Consider the following 16761-nt stretch of genomic DNA (forward strand, 5'->3'; position numbering starts at 1 on the left):
AAAAAAGAAATAGAATATAAGAGAATAGAATATAAAATAAAATAATAGAATCGTATAGAAAATAAAAGAATGGAATAGAAAATAAGGGAATAGAATAGAAAATAAAAGAATAGAATAGAAAAGAATAGAGCAAAACAGAACAGAATAGAATAGAAAATAAAATAATAGAATCAAAAAGAAAAGAATTCAATTCTAATCGGCAAATGCAGGTTGATTTTGGTGGATTTTTGTTGATGGCACCAATCAGATCAATTTTATTACCTAATTCAAAAATGTACTATTTGTTAAGGACAAAATTGCTTCTTTCTTTTTAAACATTTATTAATGGCACAGCATATGGCCAGGCTAGCGCCATTCGAAATATTAAAAAAAAGACAGTGTGAAGGATAAAGATATGTAAAGTGCAGTATTAAATAAGATTTGACTTTATCGTAGTCAGATCATTCATTTTTGTTAGTCTGACCTTATTTCACCTTCCCGTGTCCCTTTCTGCAGATAAGGATATTGCTTATCACTTAAAATACTTTGCTGATATCATTACATCACATCTTTTATCATCATATGATCCAACATACAGCGCAGTGCTGAGCTCTTTTATCTCAGTTCCATCTGGATAAAGGGCACTGCAGACTATCCCATATAAAACTAGAACTAGTGATATGCAGGGCACACATCTCCCACTACAAAGCTTTCAAACTTAAAGTATGTCAAGGAAAAAAAAAAAAAAAATTTAAAACAAAACCTACCAATAATTTGAGTTGGAATAAACATTGTTGGACATCATGGAGAATGCAGGAAATGGAGGGAATCCTGAAATAGAGGGCACAATAGAGTTATTTACTGGGAAGACCAAAAATAATTGTTCAGTAAGTGGACCCAGACATTCAAGTTTTCAAGTTCAGTAAATGTTAAATCTCTGCCTTCAGGTTATGTTACGCACCTCCTATAACTGCTAAGAGATAGTGTTACCAAATGCATATAAATTGGGTGCAGTGCTATATTAAAATGTGTGCATAATCAATTAAAATTCCAATGATTATACCATTAAAGTGCTAGTGCTATATACTGTATAATACATTCAGTATATTGTGCAAACAATATTATACATATTACAACTCACATTAATAAAACAAACACAGTAATAAAGCAAAAATCATCCAGTTGCAAATCCACATAAAGTGCCAGTGCCTCAAATATTATTAAAGTGTCCACTTCTTGTGAAAATAATTTAAATAAAGTGAATAACCAAAAAAGTGTAGTGCTGCCTCCTTAACCACTTAAGGACCAGCCTCGTTTTGGATTTTAGGTGTTTACAGTTTTTTTTGTTAGAAAATTACTTAGAACCCCAAAACATTATATATTGTTTTTTTCTAACACCCTAGAGAATAAAATGGGGGTCATTGCAATACTTTTTTCACACCGTATTTGCGCAGCGGTCTTACAAGCGCGCTTTTTTTGGAAAAAAATTCACTTTTTTGAATAAAAAAATAAGACAACAGTAAAGTTAGCCCAATTTTTTTTTATATTGTGAAAGATAATGTTAGGCCGAGTAAATTGATACCCAACATGTCACGCTTCATCCCTTGTAGTAGAAAAAAGCATGACAGGTCCTCTTAACCTCCCTGGCGGTATGATTATTTCGGATTTTAGGTGCTGAAAGCGGCACAATTATTTTGCATGGAAATTTGGCATTTTATATTATAGGCCTGTAATTCTTAACAATAACACACTTAAATCTGTCCACCAAGAGTCTAGTAGATATCCCGGGTATGATGAAGTTTGAAACACAAAAACATAAATTATAATATAATAAATAAATATAAATAATTTTAAAAAATAATAATATAATAATAAAATACATTTCCCCACAATTCACTATCGCTCAATTCTGCAAGTGTTCTAATTTACTATCGCTGTTTTCTAGCTGATCTAAAGCCACTTTTGACATAAAGGGACACTTTTTGGTTGCTATGGACAATCTCCAGTTTCCAGGCAGAAAGAACAGTATATATCATATAAAACTGCATGCAGGGCATTGGACAAAGCACTGGGGACAAAAGGGATGTGAAATAATTTCATACAGTACTGTAATCTGTAAGATTACAGTACTGTATGTGTTATGATTTTTACAGTTTTTTTAATTTGCCGCCAGGCTCCGCCCCCGTGCGTCGCGCCGCTCGCTCGGAGAGGCTTCGGAGGAGACAGAGCCCACGGACACTGCGGGGGACATCGCAGGATCCTGGGGACAAGGTAAGTAACGCCGCACCAGGATCCTGCAATGTAATCCCGAGGGTTACCGCTAATGGGACTGAAATTTAACCCTGAGCCACACTCGGGATTACCGTCAGGGAGGCTACATATGAGATCTGAGGTCAAAAAGACCTCACCTCATATTTACACTAAAATGCAATAAAAAAAAAAAAAAAAAAAAGTCATTTAAAAAAATGATATTGAAAAAAATGTGCCTTTAAGACGTATGGGCTGAAAAACCTAATAACTGGTGTATAACTCAAATGAAATAACTAAATGTACTACAAATGTGATATATAGCACATAAACAAATATACAGTCCATCCGAAAAGTATTCACAGTGCTTTACTTTTTGCACATTTTGTTATGTTACAGCTAGATTCCAAAATGGATTAAATAAATTATTTTTCTCAAAATTCTACAAACAATACCCCATAATGACAACGTGTTTGAAATCATATCAAATTTATTAAAAATAAAAAACAAACAAAATCACATGTACGTAAGTATTCACAGCCTTTGCTCAATACTTTGTTTGAAGCACCTTTGGCACCAATTACTGCCCCAGGTCTTTTTGAGTATGATGCTACAAGCTTGGCACAACTAAAGTTTCTCCCATTCTTCTTTGAAGGACCTCTCAAGCTCTATCAGGTTAGATGGGGAGCGTCAGTGCACAGCCATTTTCATATCTCTCCAGAGATGTTCAACCAGGTTCAAGTCTGGGCTTTGACTGAGCCACTCAACAACATTCACAGAGTTGTCCCAAATCCACTCCTTTTGTTATCTTGGCTGTGTGTTAAGGGTCATTTTCCTGTTAAAAGATGAACCTTTGCCGCAGTCTGAGGACCAGAGCGCTCTGGAGCAGGTTTTCATCAAGGGTGTCTCTGTCCATTTCTGCATTCATCTTTCCCTCGATCCTGACTATTCTCCCAGTTCCTGCTGCTGAAAAACATCCTCAGCAGGATGCTGCCACCACCATGCTTCACTGTAGGGATTGTAATGAGTGGTGCCTGGTTTCCTCCAGACATGACCCTTCCCCAAGGAGTTCAATCTTTGTTTCATCAGACCAAAGAATTTAGTTTCTCATGGTCTGTGAGTCCTTCAGGTGCCTTTTGGCAAACTCCAGATGGGCTGTCATGTGCCTTTTACTGAGGAGTGGCTTCTGTCTGGCCACACTACCATACAGGCCTGATTGGTGGAGTTCTGCAGAGATGGTTGTTCTTCTGGAAGGTTCTCCTCTCTCCACAGAGAAATGCTGGCGCTCTGTCAGAGTGACCATCTGGTTCTTGGTCACCTGACTAAGGCCCTTCTCCCCGATTGCTTAGTTTGGCCAGGTGGCCCACTCTAGGAAAAGTCCTGATGGTTCCAAACTTCTTCCATTTACGGATGATGGAGGCCACTGTGCTCATTGGGACCTTCAATGCTGCAGAAATGTTTCCATACCCCCAGATCTGTGCCTCAATACAACCTTGTATCAGAGGTCTACAGACAATTCCTTGGACTTCATGGCTTGGTTTGTGCTCTGACATGCACTGTTAACTGAGCGAGCTTATACAGACAGGTGTGTGCCTTTCCAAATCATGTCCAATCAACTGAATGTACCACAGGTGGACTCCAATCAAGTTGTAGTAACATGACAAGGATGATCAGTGCAAACAGGATGCACCTGTATAGGCCACCTTTAGGTGATGGACACTGGCACACCCTAAGACAGGAAGTCCACTCCCTATATAACCTCTCCCACTACTGGGAGTACCTCAGGTTTTGTAGCAAAGCAATATACGTGTATTAAAAGAGGGGAGGGACCTCTGTGTCCTGTGATGTACTCCAAGAAAATGATTTTACAGGTAAGCTGTTATAAAAATCCTATTTTCTTTATCGTACATCACGGGACACAGAGCCATAGTAGTTACTGTGTGGGATGTCCCAGAGAAATGCCAACTGAGGGTTGGGAGACACAACAAAAGTAGGACACCATGAGACCAGAGGACTTATACTGCTGCCTGCAGCACACTGCGCCCAAAGGCGATATCCTCATGCCTTTTTACATCAACCTGATAGAATCTGAAGACCAAGTTGCGGCCTTGCAGATATGAGCCATGGAGGCTTGGTGATGCACTGCCCACGAAGCACTAACAGCCCTGGGGGAGTGTGCTTTGATTTGAGTTGGTGGAATCTTCCTCTTCAAACCATAAGCTTGAACAATTACTTGCCGAATCCATTTAGAAATAGTAGATTTCGATGCGGCCTGTCCTTTTTTAGGACCTTCAGGCAACACAAACAAAACATCAGTTTTTTAAATCTGAGCAGTCGCCTTCAAGTAGACTTTGACTGCTCTCACCACATCAAGAGAATGCAGTGACCTCTCTTAGGTAGAACCGGGTTCTGGAAAAATGAGGGTAGAACAATATCCTGGTTTAGATGAAAACCTGACACTACCTTTGGTAGAAAGTTAGGACGCAATACTGCTCTATCCTTGTGAATAATTAAATATGGTTCTTTACAAGAAAGAGCAGCCAACTCTGATACCCTTCTTGCAGAAGATATGGCTACCAGAAAAACTAGTTTCCTTGTCAAAAGGACCAAGGGAATATGTCGTATTGGCTCAAAAGGCTGTTTCTGTAATGCCGACAGAACTAAATTCAAGTTCCAAGGGTTCAGGGGTGACCTAACCAGTGGATTAAGCCGCGTTATCCCCTGTATAAAGCTACGGACCAAAGAATGCAAAGCAAGTGGTCATTGAAACAATACCGATAAGGCCGAGACCTGGCCTTTGATAGTACTCAAGGCCAGCTTCATTTCTAACCCCATCTGCAGAAAGTCAAGGATTCTACCTATGACATACTTTCTGGGATGCCAACCCCTGGATTCATACCAGGAAACATATGCCTTCCAGACTCTACAATATATGATTCTAAAGGCTGGCTTCCTTGCATTAATCAAGGTAGATACCACTGAACCTGACAGCCCACGCTTCTTCAGAAAGTGGGTCTCAATAGCCAAACCGTTAAATTTAACGTTTGTAAGGTAGGATGGAATACCAGACCTTGCGAGAGTAGGTCTGGACATGGTGGTAGGGTCCATGAGTCCCCTACCGCCATCTTTATGATTTATGCATACCAAGATTTTCTGGGCCACATAAATCACCCATATGCTCTGAGGAAGCTTGGTTACAAGCGAAACATGTAAGCAAGAAACAAGACACCATCACGTCTTTTGTAGTGTGAGCGCCGGTTTGTCCACCTATACAGCGAACCATGTTAAACCATACCAAGTCCCCACCAGTCCATATCTCTAGCATCAGATTGGGAAACCTGGATTGGACAGTGCTGCATTGCTTGTATGGTGTGTGGACACGCTTGAGATACTACTATAAGGCAATCCATTTGGAGGAATTCACTGTGCATCTTGTGAAGTAAAGACTCTTGTTGAAACCATTCTGATGACGTTATCTCCATATCCTATCATCGAGGTGATTGGACCACATACATATATGGTTTTGAAATAAAAGAAACAAAGGACACAGAACAAGACATCAAAACGGTGAGCTGTATCTGCCCCCAAAATACAGGGGATGTTTATTCAGAGTTAAAACCGTTAAAACCGTTTTTGTTTCCTTGACTATCATTCTTTAGTTATCATCCTTTCACTTACCAGTTGGAGATCCAAGATCTATTTATATGATAAGCACACAATGTATTTTTGCAAAGCCTTCGATAAATGAACCCTTTCTCTCCCTCGCCCTGTTTTCCTTTTTTTTTCATCTTTTTGGCTACTTTAATGCCTAAATGGAAATCAGCAAAACCATACAAAGCATATATATATATATATATATATATATACATACAGGGGCGTAACTAGAAATAGCAGGTCCCCATAGCAAAATGTTGTATGGGGCCCCCCTGCAAACAGCCCCCCCCCCCCCCCACAGCTGCCCTAGTGTCAATGCAGCGTGACCTGTGCCACATACAGCGTAACCTGTGCCCAATGCAGCGTGACCTGTGCCCAATACAGCGTGACCTGTGCCCCATACTGCATGACCTGTGCCCCATACAGCGTGACCTGTGCCCCATACAGCGTGACCTGTGCCCAATACAGCCTGGTCTGCCTGTGCCCCATACAGCCCCACCTATGCAGAGGAAGAGGCAAGCCACCCGGATCAGCAGAGAGCGGGATTGCTCGCTGTAATAGCTTTCATTTGAATTTCCTGTCTTCCCGGGGCTCATTGTCACATAGCCCCACCTCTTGGCCCGACGCCTTTGATGACGTCACATGTCCCGCATTGGATCGGCGTTATGTCTATCAAAGGCAACGGGGCAAAAGGTGGAGCTATGTGACGTGAGCCCCGGGAACACTGGAAGTTCTAATGAAAGCTCTTACATCGGGCAATTCAGCTCTCTGCTGATACGGATAGCTCACCTCTTCCTTTCCTCTCTCTTCCCCTGGCTGGGAGACTGTGCCGGCGGTACTCTTATTCTCACTGGGCCCCACTCAGCTGCGGGCCCCATAGCGCCCGCATGGGTCGCTATGGTGGTAGTTACGCCCCTGTATACATATATATATATCTTCTACTGGTGAAATGAAGTTTAAATTATAAAGAACATTTTTGAGTAGATTCGTATGCATGGGATGGATGAGAGTTGTGTATGGCTGACTGTGGTGGACACCCGTGTCTCATTAAGACTTTCTTTTTTGTTTACAAAAGTTTTATTTGGAAGATTAACTTACAAAAATATAAAGGATATTCATGTTACAGAATATATGAATAAAACATTAATATACATTGACATGTGGGGAGGAGGTATGATGAGTCAGGTACAAATGAAAGGTAATAGTCATACAGTAGTACATCTTCACATGTAATATTGCAATAAAGTCTGTTAAGTTACATTCCAGTAAGACCATTTCTTTTTATGAATATTTGTTGAATCATTGAGGGTGTGGTAGATCCATTCCGAGATCTTAATTGATTCCATTCTTGTGGTGACTTGTTGCCATTGTAAATTGTTTGTCTTCCAGTTATATGCAATCATCCAATGGATGGAGCTGCACAATGAGTGGAATAGTCTCATGCATGGAGTGGGAATATTTGGTATTTTTGCATATAAAAGACAAACTTGGGGGGTGAGTGTAATTTTTTGTTGGGAAGAGGATTCCAAAAAACCTGTAGCTTTGAGCCAGATTTGTTTGATATGTTTGCATTCCCAGAAAGTGTGTAAAAGGGTACCTGGTTCTGGGCATCCCCTAAAACAATTTGGGGAGACAGAAGGGTAATATGTATGAAGTTTGGATGGGGTTAGGTACAATCTAGCGAATAATTTAAGAGGGGTTTCTCTGAAAGAGATGGCTTTATTACATTTACGGAGATTTTCAGACATAGAGGACCACTCCTCAATACTGAATGGAGTCGCCATGTCTGATTCCCATTTTAGCATCTGTGTTGATTTGTCTGGTGCTTCAAAGTTATTTAGGTAATGATAGATTCTTGAAATAAGACCTCTATCATTTGATAAGGAGATACAAATATGTTCAAATGTGGTGTTGATACTGGATGTTGTGAGAGCAAAAAATTTATTATAAAAGGATTTAATAAGATGGTAGTTATGAAGTTCAGATGCTGGAAGACCATGGGTGGATTGTAGGAATGAAAAAGGGGGAAACTCCCATTTTGATTGAAGGGACTTGAGAGTAGTTAAATTCTTGTTAATCCATAGGGAAAAGGAGGATCTATTGTTATATGCTATGGGGAATCTGGGATCTCCCAGAAAGGAGGCTAAGGGTTGAGTTTTAGAAGAGAGTTTGAAAGTATCTTTGTATTTATTCCATAGTTGGAAAGATTGAGCAACTATAATGTTGTATTTAAGAAGTCTTTTGTAAGATGTGATGTTAGACCATAGTATTCCTTGTAGGTGAAGTGGGAGAATAGATGTGGATTCAAATTTTTTCCAAGGGGTTATCTGGGAAGGAGTGAACCATTGTGAAAGTTGGGTTAGTTTGGCTGCTAAAAAGTATAGCCAGATATTAGGGAGGCCAAAGCCTCCTGATGTTTGAGGTCTGTGCATAAGGGCGTAACTGCATCTAGGTTTTTTACCAGACCAGACAAACTTGTTTATAATTCTTTGAATATATAATAATTTAGATTTTGGGACATTAATGGGGAGTGCTCGAAAGTAATATAGAAGTTTAGGGAGGATTGTCATTTTAACGGCACATATCCTTCCAAGAAGGGATATGTGGAAAGAGGACCAGGCCGTTAGGAGGGATGTGATTTGAGAGAATAGTGGGATGTAGTTAGATTTATATAGTAGGTTATGTGTAGGGGTTATATTAATACCAAGATATCTAAAAGACTTGGTATGCCATATGAATGGGAAATTGTTAGACAATAGATTTTGAATATTTTGGCTATAGTTGATTGGCATGGCTGTGCATTTAGTGGTATTGATTTTAAGACCTGAAAGGGAGTGAAAGGAGTTGAGTTCTTTAAGGAGAGAAGGGATTGATGTATGGGGTTCTGTGAGGAATATAAGAGCGTCATCAGCATATAAGCTAATTTTGAATTCATTAATATCCTTAGTGTATCCTTTTATATCAATATTGTTTCTGATTTTTTGGGCTAATGGTTCAATAGCAAGGGCAAATAATAGAGGTGAAAGGGGGGCAGCCTTGTCTAGTTCCTCTACTAAGTGGGAAAAATTCTGAGTTATGACCAGGAATTTTGATTCTAGTGTGGGGGGCATGGTATAATGCATTGAAACCTTGTAGAAATGTATCTGAGATATCATACTTAGGTAATAAGTAGTTAAGATAGGGCCAGCTGACACTGTCAAAAGCCTTGTGGATATCTAAACTGAGAAGGCATAATTGTTTGGAGTATAGATTTGCATCTTGTATTATGTTCATTACTAGTCTGATATTATCTACAATCTGGCGATTCGGGATAAACCCAGTTTGGTCAATGTGGATTAAATTTGGGATCACTAAAGCTAGTCTATCCGATAGAAGTCTACCGAATATCTTTAAATCATTATTGAGAACCGAAATAGGGCGGTAGTTTTGGGGAAGAGAGTGGTCTTCGAATGGTTTGGGGATAAGTGAGAGGTTGGCAAGAAGCATTTCGTCAGGGAAGTGACCACCATTAAGAACATGATTGTAGAGATTTTTAAGGTGTGGGATTAAAAGTGGGGCAAATTTTTTATAGTATGAGGAGGAGAAACCATCTGGGCCTGGTGCCGTAGATGTCTTGAGTGATTTAATTATTTTTAATATTTCAGAATCTGTGCAAGGGGCATTTAGGTGTTCTATTTGTTGTGGGTTAAGATGAGGTAGAGGGATATCATCTAGCCAGGATTTGGAGTTACTATCCAGAGGCGGTTGTGGGCTGGAGAGCAAGTCTTTATAAAAAGTAGAGAATATTTTAAGAACTCCATGAGGGTGAGTAATCATATTACCAGAGTGATCTCTAAGTTTATAAGAGTGTGGGGGTTTGTGATCCTGGTTTAGTTTTTTTAGCAAACATAGTTGATGGAGAATTACTATGTAAAAGGAATTTGGCTCTTGAGAATCTAAGAGATTTTTCTGTGTTAGCTGACAAAATAAGGTCTAAGGCTTTACGTTTTTCTTGAATCTGTTTAGTGAGATCTTGTGATGGGTTGTGCTGAATTTTATTATATAAGATATTTAGATCTCTTGTTAAACTTTTGATGTTAATAAGTCTTTCTTTATTTTTGTTTGTAGTAAGGCTAATTAATTGACCACGTAATACCGCTTTATGGGCGACCCAAAGCGTGGTAGAGGGGGTTTCATCGTTTACATTTTCTGTGAAATAGTTATCAATATGTGTCATGATCGATTGTGTTGTAGTTGGATCTGTTAATATTGAGTCGTTTAATCTCCAATTGTAAGGGGAGGGTGAAAGACCTATGTGGGAGGTTTCAAATGAGGTGATATCATGATCTGACCAAGGACAAGGATGAATATTTGCCTTGGATGAGTTGGCAAGGAGTATTGGGGTGCAGAATATGTAGTCAAGTCTAGTGTATACATCATGTGGATGTGAGTAATGTGTATATGATCTGATACCGATATTATGAGCCCTCCATGAGTCAATAAGTTGAAGTTTGTTTATGGATCTATTTAGGGATTTGGAGAAAGCTTTGGAAGAAGGGGATACTTTACTTCTGTCCAAAGAAGGGTGTGATGTATGATTAAAGTCACCACCCAGAATAATGTGGGGGGAGCTATATCTGTTTAGTGTTTCAAAAAAGTTGGAAAAAAAAGTGGATTGTGACTCATTGGGGGCATAGATTGAGGCTATTGTGATAGCTTTGTTATTTAATAGTCCCTTTATGATAATGTATCTACTGTCTGGATCTTTGTATAAGTTTTGTATGTCTAGGACTATAGTGTTGCGAATAAAAATAGCAACTCCACGTGTTTTATTCTGAAAAGTAGTGTAATAAAATTGATTATATGTTTTGTCAAAATCATTTGGGTGATTGGATTCAGCAAAATGTGTTTCTTGCAAGAGTATAACATCAGCCCCTAATCTTTTGTAATGTTGAAATGCTTTTTTCCTTTTATGTGGAGAGTTAAAACCCTGAGTATTATGGGAAAGGATTTTCAAAACCATTGATCACATTTTGTTGTGTTGTTTGAGTAGAAATCTCAATCTTAATAAAATATATAGGGGTGTATATGAATAGCACGAATGTGAGTACAAAGGAAAAGATCTCTCTGGTTTTAAGGGAGTGTGGAGGATATACCATGAGGGATGAAATGGTGTCATAAATAGTACATCATACCATACCATCAGAATGTGGAAATATTGAAAATATTGACAATGTTTGAAATGGACTATTTGAAAAGTTTTAAATGAACTTCCAAAATACACTAAGTTTTTTGCATTGGCCATATAGGCTGAACTTTCATGTGAAAATAAACATAGTATAAACCAAGGGACAAGGAAATTCTTGTCACAATAATATAAACATAGCTTCAAAGGACAAATATGTCCAAATCCTGCAGATGCAGTCGAACACAAAATCCACCAAAAAAGGGATAGCGCGGTCGGCCACATGAGCAGGTGGGGGAACAATCCAGCGACGGCGGACATAACAGGCAACGTAAACAAATTATTATTAGATTGAGCGCAACATATACCAGGGGGGCCTAAAGAAAAGAAAAGGTTAAACCCGGCCCATGAACAAATGTTAGGATAAAAATGTTATATGAAGTAGCAACCACATCTGTCTCCGTTAAAATGGAGAAAGTGTCCTTGTTTTCAAAAAGTAGTATATCTGAAACTTGTATATATACTGTTAATAGAGACAAACAACGAATACAACAGTATGATTGTTAGGGTATAGGAAGTGAGGAGGGAGGAGGATAAATGAGAAGGGGGGGAGGGAATTGGAAGAGAGGGTAAAGAGAGGGAGGGGGGGGGGATAAGTAAAAAAAAAAAAAAACATTTTTTTTCCACTCTTCATCTTCTTTTCATCTTTCTTCTCATCCCCATGTCTTCATTTTCTGGAGGGTCAGGAGGAGGAAAAGTCATGGTGATAGTTCAGACCAGTGAGGAAAACAAGATGAAGGTGCTGTACTAGCAGAAATCACTTTCGATGCTGTGGGAGAACTGTTGATATGATGCTGATTTAAATTCCGTAGAAGTACGGTGAAGGTTATGGAGAACTTTGGTCAGATTTTTTAAGTATAAGGGTTGAGGAGGTGCTGGAAGATATTAGATTACTTGATCTTGAAAAGGTTGGCGCCATCTTCTTTGCTCCAAAGTATTGCGTCTTGAGGATGGAGTAGACCAGATAGGAGAGGGTCTTGGGGTAGATGGAAATTTATTTGGGGGTTCAGGTTCAAGCAAACCCAGTTTCACCAATAGTTCTTTCCCTTCAATGATGTTGTATACTGTGTATGTTGAGCCATTATACGGGATAGTGAGTTTGAATGGAAATCCCCATCTGTATTTAATTCTTGCTGCTTGTAGAATATTGGTAACCTCTTTCATCCTACGTCTTCTGTCTAAGGTGGCAGGTGAGATATCAGGGTAGACTTGCAGCTTTTTGCCATCTAGTGCAATATTTGGGGAGTTTCTTGATGCACGCATGATGTCTTCTTTCACCAGAAAATCTTTCATGCACATGATGATATCTCTAGGTGGTTTATCAGGTGGAGGTTTGGGGCGTAAGGCTCTGTGAATTCTGTCACATGTAAAGGCTGATATTGGTTTATCAGGTAAAAGATTGTGAAAAATCTTGGAGACAGTGGGCATAAGATCTGTAACTGTTTCTGGGACACCACGCAGTCTGATGTTATGGCGTCTGTTTCTGTTATCTAAGTCCTCGACTTGCGCCTGCATGAAGGCAAAGCTGTCAGCTAGTGTCTCATAATCCTTTCTCAAATCATTGTGAGCAAGAGAGAGTTCATCATGCTTGGTTTCAAGAATGTCAGTGCGACTACCTATGCTGGCAATCTCTTGAGATAATGCAGTGGTAGGTTTATGGACTTCACTCTCAATCTTGTCAACTAGTTTATCAAAAATGGAGGTGAGACTAGCATCTAGATCAGCTTTAGATAGGGGAGAAGTGTACTCACAGTTCCCATTGTCTGCCTGCAGCGTCCAGGAGAAAGTGAGTAAGGTTGTGTTGTGGGCAGCGAATTTGCCCGGATCTTCTTGCGGGCATGCACGGGTATGTTACGCAGGTATGGGTGATGTTTCCGCTGTGGAACGAGCGCTCTGGCCCTGGATTATCGGCCTGTGTTTTCCGGGTCAGACGGAGCTCAGGCTACTCGCGTCCGTCCCGCATCGCGCCGCGCATGCGCCCCCTCATTAAGACTTTCTTTGTCTTAATTTTAACTATTTGTGTTGGAGGAGGGTATTTATAAATATATTTTTCTATAAATAAAACAAATGGTGGATATTTAATAAAGATAGTTAGTCCCTAAACCGGTTCTTCCTCTTTGAAGAATACCTTTGGGAACCTTTCCCGTTTTTTGTATATATGCCTATATATTCAGAGGATTAATATCCTGGAATCTCATGTTGAAATAATTTCCAGGTGACGGTACTTATTTTTTTTTCAAATATAAAGTTTATTAAACTCCATACATGGGCGGGAAAAAAAACCCCACCAATACAGACAGTCATATTTGAGAAAAAAACGTGTTACAGATGTAATACATGGAGAAAAGGTATACAGTGTAAAAGAGTACAGGTTTGTACACGTAATGTTCACAGACATATGCATTAACTAACATCAAAGTATATTCTATGGCAATCCTCATCTCGTATCGAAAATATCTATTACTGGTGGTCCCCACCCGATTTTCCATTTTACTTAAGAAGAAAAAAAAGGAAAAACCGTAGGTATCTATAAGGTGGTTAAGAGATGTAGAAAAAAGAGGAAAGAAGAAATGAGAGAGGAAAAAGAAAGAAAAGAGATGTGTGGGAAAAGGGTAGGGGGGGCAGAAGGTACGCAAGGAGAAGAGGGAAGAAGATAAAGAGGGGTGGGGGGGGAAGGAAGACACGGCGGCGGACGGGTATCCCCACTATTTCCGCCCAAAAGGTCACAGCCAACCGAGTCAGGTCAAAAGACGTTGACCCTCATCAGAAAATATAAACATATTCCAATTGTCCCAAGTCTGCTTAAACATCTCTTGCTTATGTTGCGCTGTCAGTATCAAATCCTCCATCCGCTTAATTGCCTCCACTCTTTGAAGCCAGAATTTTATAGGAGGAGGGAGGGTCTGCTTCCAAAAAATGGGGATGCAACCCTTCGCTGCATTAAGAAGATGTCGAACCAGTGACTTTTTATATATCTTAATGGGCACTGAGAGGTGGAGAAGGAAAAACACGGGATCCTCTGGTGCCACGTAATCCGTGAATTTTTGTGTAATTCGCCTAACTTCGTCCCAGAAGGTCTGTATCTTAGGGCATGTCCAAAAGACATGGAAGAGAGTTCCCTCCTCCTCCTCGCACCGCCAGCACAACCCGGAGGAGTCCAGGTAACATTTTCTTAGTCTAGAGGGTGTCATGTACCACCTAGTGAGGAGTTTAAAATTAGATTCTTGTATTTTAGCGCAGAGCGAGGATTTGAGGGAGAGGGAAATGATCCGAGCCTTCTGTGAGGGAGAAAAGGTGCAGTGTAGATCTTTTTCCCAACTGGCTAGACAAGCCAGATGAGGTTGCGTCGTTGGTGTATTCAGTAAAAGGTACATTTGTGATAAGATATGGGCCATCGGGGTGTCTTCAGAGCAGAGTGTTTCGAATGGCGTTAGTTCCCGAGTAAAATTGTGTGGTTCTGGAAGTGAGTGAAGAAAGTGATGTAATTGTAATGCTTTCCAGAAGGTTAGACGGTATGGACCTGCTGGGTTACAAAGATACTCCAATGTTGGCCACCTTCCCCCACTGACGAACTTAATTGCACAGTCCCTTCCCGTTTCTCTAAGGGACGTTAAATCCGCTGCTTCCATGCCTGGTTCAAATTTTGGGTTGCCCAAAATGGGGAATAGGGGAGATACCTTTGAGGTAAGATTTGTGTGGGAGGTGGTTTGGTGGCTATTCCTCAGGGTGGTACCTATGAGAGGGTGATTTTTCAGGGGACTTGGGAGATCGCTAACACACCACAAAGCCCCCCCCAGCGGTACACCCGACTGAGATTGTTCCAGTTTTATCCACAGTTTGGAAGAGCTATTTCTTCTCCAATCGAGTATACGCCCTATGTGTGAGGCCATATAGTATGAGCGAATATCGGGCATTGCCAGTCCCCCACAATGTTTGGGTAGGGTCAGCTGTGAGCGTCGTAATCGCGGCCTTTTATGTGCCAGATGAATCTGGTAAAGAGTGCTTGGGTCTGCCTAAAAAAAGAGGGTGGGATATGGATCGGTAGAGCTTGGATCAGGTAAATAAATTTCGGTAGAATACTCATTTTAAGCAGGTTGCATCTCCCGAACCAGGAATGGAAGCCTGTGTGCCATCTGTCTAACAGTGCCCGGGTCTCACAGTCAACAGTGGGGGGAAGTTTAGATCAAACGTCTGCGTTATATCTGGGGGGATAAACGTGTCTAAGTATTTAAGTGCTGATGAGGGCCATTTAAATTTAAAGTTTGATTGGAGATCAGTTAAAATATTAGGGGGGACCGAAACTCCCATTGCTTCAGACTTAGTGAAGTTTATTTTCAGATTTGAGATTTCTCCATAGATTTTGAACTCTCGCATTAGATTAGGGAGGGAAATTTTGGGGTTTGTTAGGGAGAACAGAAGATCGTCAGCATATGCTGAAATTTTGCAGTGCGTGTTACCTACTTGAAGGCCTGTTATGTCCGGATGCGACCTGATCTTACAAAGGAAGGGTTCTAGGGAAAGGGCAAAGAGCAGGGGGGACAGAGGGCACCCCTGTCTCGTACCATTCCTGATGGGAAAGGGACTTGAGAGTATACCATTGACCTTTACTTGTGCTGAAGGAGTCGAGTAAATGCTACCAATCCATTTCAGCATTCTGTCACCTAGGCCGACATGGCGGAGTACCGAGAACATATAGTTCCAATGCACCCTATTGAAGGCCTTCTCCGCGTCTGTACTAACAAAAATGCTGGGGATTTTCTTAGTCTTTGCTACATGGACGAGGTTAAGGACTTTAATGGTATTGTCCCTGGCTTCTCTAGAAGGGATGAACCCCACTTGATCTAGGTGGATCAGGGAATCGAGGTGTGTCACTAATCTAGTTGCTATAATTTTAGAGAATATTTTAAGATCGACATTTAAAAGAGATATGGGACGATAGCTCCTGCATGAGGATGGGTCTTTCCCCTCCTTGTGGATTAAAGAGATATGAGCTTTGAGAGTTTCATTGGGGAAGCTGGAATTTGTTCCTAGTGTGTTAAAAAAAGTCACGAGTCTTGGGCCTAAAATCGGTAGGAAAGTCCTATAATACTGGACTGTATAGCCATCTGGGCCTGGTGCTTTACCAATTTTCATGGATTTTACTGCGATTTGTAGTTCTTCTAATGTGATTGGTTCATCTAACAGGTCCTTAGTTTCTTCAGGCAGTGAGGGGATTAGGGCTTCCGATACGTATTTGTCAATATCCGCAAGACTCGAGGGGGGGGAGGGGAGATTGTATAGGTCAGAGTAGAAGGCCTCGAAACCCTTTGCAATTTGTTTCGGGATGGAGACCCTCTTAACGTCTGGTAAAGTTATCTGTGGAATATACGAGGTTGCTTTAATGTCCTTCACCGATCTAGCCAACAGCTTACCACATTTCTCTCCCGACTCGTAAGACATCTTGCGGCAGAACTGCAAAGCAGCCTTTGCCTTATAGAGGAGTAAGTCATTAATTTGCGCTCGTATGTTCCCAAGCTTCACCTCTAGGTCTCGAGTGGGTAACTGTTTATGTTGGGATTCTAGGGTAGAGAGGTCAGAGAGCAATCTGGCAAGCTGTGCATTCCTCTCTTTTTTAATGGTGGCCCCATGTTTAATAAGCACCCCCCTCAACACACATT

This window comes from Aquarana catesbeiana, linkage group LG03, assembly GCF_042186555.1.
Source record: "Aquarana catesbeiana isolate 2022-GZ linkage group LG03, ASM4218655v1, whole genome shotgun sequence".
NCBI lineage: Eukaryota > Metazoa > Chordata > Amphibia > Anura > Ranidae > Aquarana > Aquarana catesbeiana.